This window comes from Myotis davidii, unplaced genomic scaffold, assembly GCF_000327345.1.
Source record: "Myotis davidii unplaced genomic scaffold, ASM32734v1 scaffold332, whole genome shotgun sequence".
NCBI classification, from domain to species: Eukaryota; Metazoa; Chordata; class Mammalia; order Chiroptera; family Vespertilionidae; genus Myotis; species Myotis davidii.
Genome location: NW_006285779.1, coordinates 5066510 through 5073496, shown reverse-complemented (window position 1 = coordinate 5073496; position 6987 = coordinate 5066510).

Genomic DNA, 6987 nt, shown 5'->3' with positions numbered 1-6987 from the left:
TTCCCCCCTCCTGCCAGCCAAGCACCCAGCAGAGGCCCCAAAGAAAAACCCAGATACTCCGAAGTACTGGCTCCATGATCTCCCGCCCATGGAAAGTGAGAACCAGGAGGAAAGGGAAAGAACTTCAAGGTCTGGGGAGACTGGAGGAGAGGAGTCCACGACGAAGATTCTAGAGCCCGATTCCACATTTACCGGCTTTGTGGTCTCCAGCAAGTGACAGGAATCTTCAGTTAGAAAACGGATGTAAGAAGCACTGCCTTCCTAGTCTATGTTCAAAATTAACAAGTTAAGTCAAATGCGACTTGTAAAACCTGTAAAGGCAAAGTTATGAGCCAGTGGATGGGCCTAGGGAGCTCCGTGAAAGCCCTGGAATTGTTGACAAAGGGTTGCACGTGCCCATGCGCGCTCTGCGGGGAGCGGGCTCATGGCTGACATCAGTGACACAAACAGTGGCTCCAACCCCAAAGCGTTAAGAACCCCCGCGCTGATGCTGCCCTGGGACTGCAGGGTTGCAGCTCCGGCTCTCACTAGCTGCGAGACCTCGCCATGACTTAAGCCTCCTGTTAAATGAGATAATAGTTCCTAGGATTGTTGTGGGGAGTAAAAACCGCTTAGCGTGGTGTCTGGCACTAGTAAAGGCGAACTGAATGTTATTTTTACGCATCGGCCCCAGCGCTGCAGCAAAGACGCGTGGCTGGTCTTTCCAGGCTGAAGGCGGCCAAGGGCGCAGAAACCCTCGTTGGCCCTGGGCGCCAGCTGGTGACCCGCCTGCCCACTGGCAGGTGGCGGCCTCTCCACTGCGCGCGGTGGGCGCACAAGTCGCGTTTCGCTCCAGAGCGCGCCGTGGGCACGCTGGTGGGTCGGGCGCTGCGGGGCCTCCCGACTTTGGGGAGCATTGCGATAGCTGGGCGGTCACCTTTTGAAGGCGGCTCTAACCCCACCGACCGCCAGGCGCCCGGGGCTCAGCCAAAATCCGGATTTGGAGGTCGCAGCCCTACACTGGCCGCCACCGACTGGGAGAATCAAAGCGGCCGCCATCCCGGGAGCTGCAGGTCTTGTTTACTTGTTGACGTGCGCGCACCCGAGCGGGACGACCTCGAGTTTGGAACCAGCCTTGAAAGGAGAGAAGTAGGGGCCTCCCGGGAGAGGCACCTCCAGCCTCCACCCCACCGGAGGCCCAAGCTTCCTATCGCGGGCAGACACGTTTCCTTCCCTCCTGAGGTCAGAGGTCAAGCCCGAGAGAGGCCTGCTCCATCTTCCCTGCAGGCCCACCCCGCGCGGTGGCCCGGAGCCCCGTTTCCAGCCGCGCCTCCTTCCCCCCTCCCCGCTCCCCATCCATTAGTGTAATCCCCTGTCCAAACACTGCGGCTGGGGCCGCCAGACGCTGGTGTAAACAGACCCAGGGGGACAATTCTAACGATATAAATAAAATAACCATTAATAGCGCAAATTATTCGATGAGCCGGAGGCCGAGCACTCGGGGCTTCAGTTTCGCTCGCGTTTGTGTACACAGCGTGGACACCACGTACCCGTCAGGTAAACCGAAGGTTCCTGCAGGGGCCAAAATATAAATCCCCCGCGCAGGTGAGGACCCGCAGGCGCGTCAACAGGGACCCTGACGCGCACGTGGCTTGGGACAGACGCACACGCCTCCCCGCCACCGCTGTTCCAGTTTATGTAATGGCCTAAGCCCAGCCCCAAACACAGCAGAACCCGAGTTAGCGGCCCTTCTCCAAAAATTCGCGCACCTATGTGCCACCGGGCACCATCCGCTGCCTGAGCTCATACCCAGAAAGGGGAAAAGTCAGCCTCCACTAGTCCCGGGGTTAATACTAATAAATATTTGATGGGTTATTGTGCCAGTCACCATGCTAATTGCTTCACATTTTTAATCCTCAGAGCGACCTATGAGGCAGGTACTTTTAGTATTGCCAGTTCTACAAATCAGAAAAGTAGGGCTCAGAATTGAGGAATTCGCCCCGAAATGGAGTGGAGAGAGGATTTGAACCCACCACTCTGAACCAAGCAGCGCCATGTGCACACCCGAGGTGCAGGCACTTGCTCAGATTCCCACTGGCCTGGTGTCCAAGGTCTGGAGCCTGTTCCCAGGGACCAGAAGTGGGGGCCCGCAGTGCTCCCAGCGCTAGACCTCTGGGCTCAGATACTGGAAGCTGCACATTAGCTGGCTTGCTGGCTAGGGAGAGGTCTCCCTGGGGGCAGGTGGCCCTGGAGTCCTGTTTCCTGGAATCGGGCTGGCAGGGTGTTTCTCCAGCCCACCCAGAAGGTGGAGGGCAGGGTATCGCTCAAGCGCCTGGAAGTGCTGCATCCATCCCTTACCTGCTTTAGGACCTTGGATGAGTCATTTCACTTTGTGGGCCTCAACTTTCATGGGTCTCATTTGAGAGGGGAAGAGCAGCATCTGTCTACGGGATATAACCATGTGCAGATGAAACGTTTTGTTCACCCACGGGAAGTTCAGTATCATGATTAATGTTAACTCCATGGCAGGCACCTCAGAAGGCAGAACCTAGGGTGTGGCAGTAGCCTCTTCTTTTTAAAGAGAAAGCTAAAAAGGATGTAGATGGGGAGAAAGGGAGCAGCTCTGAGCAAATGCCCTTAGTGGGTTGGGGGGCTCTACATGGGTCCACCCCACCTCCCAGCAGTGTTTATCTTCAAGGCAGCTTCCAGTCAATCCCATCACCTGGGCACATTCTAACATTCTTCTCCAGGCTGTGGGCTGCCACCTGGGCCCTACAGGAAGGTTAAGGTGGGGGAGGGTTGCCGAGCTGGAATCTGCAAAAGCAGAGAGAACAGTGCCTGGGCAGATAGTCCCTGCGTGGCGCTCAGCCTGGTAACGCTGGGCTGTGCAGGAAAGAGACAGGAGCGAAAAGAGGGAGCTGAATGTAGAACATAAGGAACTTAAACTTCGGCAAGTTATCTCACCTCTCTGAGCCTGTTTCCTCCTCTGCAAAAGGCTTACATGAACAGGGCCATAGACAAGAGCTGTTTCAAGAAGCAGAAATAATACCAATGGTGGACACTTGGGGAGGGTTGACAACACTCCTGGCACTGTTCTCTGATCTTCATAGCCATAGCAGGGAGTTTCCCAGCCCCCAGTCCTACTGGGGTCGCTTGCCAGCAGTCTGACAGTTTGTGGGAGTGGGGAGTAGGGAGGTTTTTACTCTGAGCCCATCCATGTGCTTGTAGGAAAGCCGTAAAAGGTAGCTAATGTTATCTATGTGACCACTGCTGGTGGGAGTATTATTGTTGTTATTGTTATCAGCAGTATTCTTCTATTATTATTGCTGCTCACGCCTCCCTGAGAGGTAGTCATCAATAACTTTTCTTAAGGAAAAGGAAACAGGCTCAGAGAGGGAGAGTGGCTTGCCTGAAGTCATACAGTGGATCTGGGACGGAGTGAAGAGATTAGAAACCATGCAAATCCAAAGGCCAGACATTCTCACCCACACCAGAAGGAAAAGGAGAAAATGAAGAGTGTGGGACATCGCACCAAGGCCGGGTGGGGAGAGGGACACCGTGGGCTGGCCCGGGTAAGACTGGGCAGCTGATTTATTTACATTCCAGTGTGTACACTCATTGGCCAGATCTTTATCTAAACATGATAACAATGACGTGAGACTTCGGGGATTTGTTTACTGCAGCTAAAAATGATGCATTTGTGGGAGCGGAAAGCTGGGTCAGGGTACAGGATTTGTTTGCTACGGCTGTGTGTGGGGGGTAGGGGAGAGTGACGGGGAGGCTGTTGGTGGTTCCAAGAGTATATCCTAAAACTCCAATGATTAAGAGAACGAGTCTTGTTTGGGGACCAAATTTTTTTCCCGAAAATTGATTGATGGTTAAATAATGCTTGGTTTTTCCCCCAAGTGAGAACAGGAGGCACCTGGGCATCCTGCTCCCTGAGCTCTGCTCGGTGGAGGAGAGGTTCAGAGCCTTCCTAGTTGTGCTTAATAACCACCCCTCATGCACGCCCTCAGGCCCAGCACAAGAACATTTACTGCACGCCCCTCTGTGCTGAGGGCTCTGTAAGCCCTTTCCTTCCATCATTTCTCTAATCCTTACTGCAGGCCCATAAAGTCTGCACCGTTATTATCTCCTTTTATAGGTGAGAAAACTGCGGCTCCCCGAGGCTAAAAGACTTGCTCCAGGTTACAAGACTACAAAAGTGGCCCTGAATTAATGCTGTAGCCCTAGACAGAGGCAGGAGATGTGATTATAATTTAGAGAAAGCCACGTCTTCCCAGGCCTCCACCCCAAACCCAGCCCCCCTACTTTGTGGGCTCTCCCTGCAGAGGAGGGTGTCACAGGTGCCAACTCTTACATACACATGTTCCTGAGGTTTGTGTACATCCATTCACAGACATGCTTCCTGGTTGCTGGTTGTGGGAAGTGTAAAACACTCATATGTGCGCACATCTGTGCTCAGTCGGTGTGTGTGTGGGGCGGGGGTACAATACGTACACACACACATACACACAGACCCCCTTCCCTACTGTAGTAATGGGAAGAGGGGCATGTGGAGTTTTTAAAAGTAAATTGCAGGATCATTTCAATGTGGTTTTATTATTTTCAAGAACACACACACAGTCATTACAACACTGGTAATAAAGATCTATTCCCTCTTCTCTACAGCTTAGACAGGTCCTTATGGGACCACTTTGGACAAGACTAATTGTAATGATCCCATAAATTGCCTGTATGGGTGTAGTGCATCTGATACTCATGAAAGCTAGTTTTCATCTTGGATCATATAAACATTTCTCTCCAAACTCATGTAACGACCAGAAATTCACGTTTTTGTGGAGAAAAGCGGAGGGAGAGGCTTCCGAACAGGTGTTGGCCCAGCCCTCCTGTTTTGGCCACACTCTCTGGAAAGAGCAGAGCCCTGATGGGAGTCTACGCATAAGGGGAGTCCTGAGTACCTTCTTCCCATGCCTCTCTGCGTGTGCACACTGATGTGTTCACACAGGAAAGCGCCTGCCTTTTCATGCAAGGAGAAAATAAGTCCATAGAAATATGCATGCCAGGTCTGCGTGCCTCTGTTGGAAACCCATATTTATCAGAAGGTGACAGTTGCCATCAACCTCAGAAATGTGGTTGCAGATAGGAGGGAAAGGAGCAGAGATTGGCTGTCAGCCTACTATGTAGCTGGAGAGCCTGACTCACAGGGGAGAAGGCCAGACCCTGTCTCCTCTCCAGAGGCCAGTGACTCAGTGTCCTCTCTGGCCCCCTACCCAGCAGCTAGGAAGAGGTAAGAGATTATAGGTGGGCCGGGAACACAACTAGACTGCTCAGTCCTTGTCCCCGCTGGCTGGTGTGAGAGCTGGGGACTTCGCTCTCCTCTCCCAAATTTGGTCCCTGCATGTTAAGGCAGTCTGAGAAACACTTCCCCAGTCGGAGTGATCTCAAGACTAAACAGCCCCCCACCCCACCCTTTAAAGTGGGACTGGCAGGCAAGAAAGAGAAGGGAAGGCCAGGTCAGTCTGCTCTTGCCTGTGTGTATAGTGGGGGAAGGGCTGGCTCTGGCTGGGGAGCCCCCATCTGTGTCCTCAAGGGATGCCCAGGGCCCTGAGGTCCCCTCCAGCTCCTCTGTGATCTTCTGGGGACTGCCACAATAGAAGGAAACGGAGGCTCTGCTGGATCTGCCTGGAGAGGGGATTCCCACAGGGAGGGTGGCCAAGTCTGCCACCTGGAGCCCCACAGGTCCGTCAGGGTCCACAGCTGAGGCTGCTGGAGGTCGGGGGCCAGGGAGGTGGGAGAGGTCCTACAGGCTGGAGCAGGGTGCAGAAGGATGTCCCTGTCACACATCCAAGGGGCTTGGACATTTTTATGAGCAGCTCCCAAGACAGAGTAGGCCCTGGGGTGATGTGGGGGAGAGGGGTCTGGGACTCAGGAGCGGGGCTGGGTACTAGTGAGATCCCACCTTGTACAGCCCTCCAGTGCACTGGAGGGGGGATTCCTTCCATACCAAACACCATCAGAGCCCAGGGACAAAACAATATGAGAGCTTCAGAGTAGAGGAGTGAGAAAGGAGGGGGAAAGAAATACAATAAGGTGGGAGAAGAGAGGAGCGAGTGAAAAAATAAGGCAGAGTGAAACAGGTGGGGAGGAATGGGGACCTAGTGAGAAAGGAGGCCAGAAAGAGGAGGAGGTGGTGAAGGAGAATGGAGGGGCCTGGGTTCGGGGGAGAGAGAGCGCGAGGAAAAGGGGGGGTGAGGAAGAGATGAGGTGGGGGAGCCAGAGGTGGGCCCAGTGAAAGAGGAAGGGGCCACAGGAGAAAGAGACTGGCTGCGAGGGGGAAGAGGAGGGACTGCCCGAGGGGACTATTTGGGGTCCCGGACTGTCCGAGGTTCTCTGGGGTCTCTGAGTACCGGGAGCCACCAAAGGTAAGGCCTTTCTCCCCTGTAGGCGGGGGTCCGGAGAGGTCGAGTGGAGTTGGAGAACCTTCAGGCAGGTTCAAGGACAGAAGCCCGGCGGCATCTTCGCGGGCTCCAGGTTAGGGTCCGGCTCTGGACGGCCGCTGGAGAGAGAGGCGCCCGGGAGAAGCCCGGCGGACCAAGTGCGTGGGCTCGGGGACGCGCTCTGGCTGACACGGCAGAGTGCAGCCTGGCAACTTCACAGTCCCGCAGCCTCAAGGCCCCAGTCCTTGATCTCCGACCTGACACCGCGGCATCTCTGCGCGATGTGGAGGCTCCCAGTGCTGGCCTGGACCTGGCTCCCCAGGTTTGTCCCGCCTTCTGCCGCAGTAGCTGTGCGCCCTGGTGCCCCACGGCGCCCCGGGGGGCCTTGGTCTTCCCAAGTCAGGTGCCTAGCCTGTACTGACCAAGGCCAGCAATCCATAGCACCTCCCCCCCCCCAAAAAAAAATCCCCGCAGGATCACGCAAGCTGGGACTGTCGCAAGGCCGTGGTCATTGTTGGGTGCCTCCTGGAGCTCCCGAGAATCAAGGGCAAATTGACGGCTGGGGCCC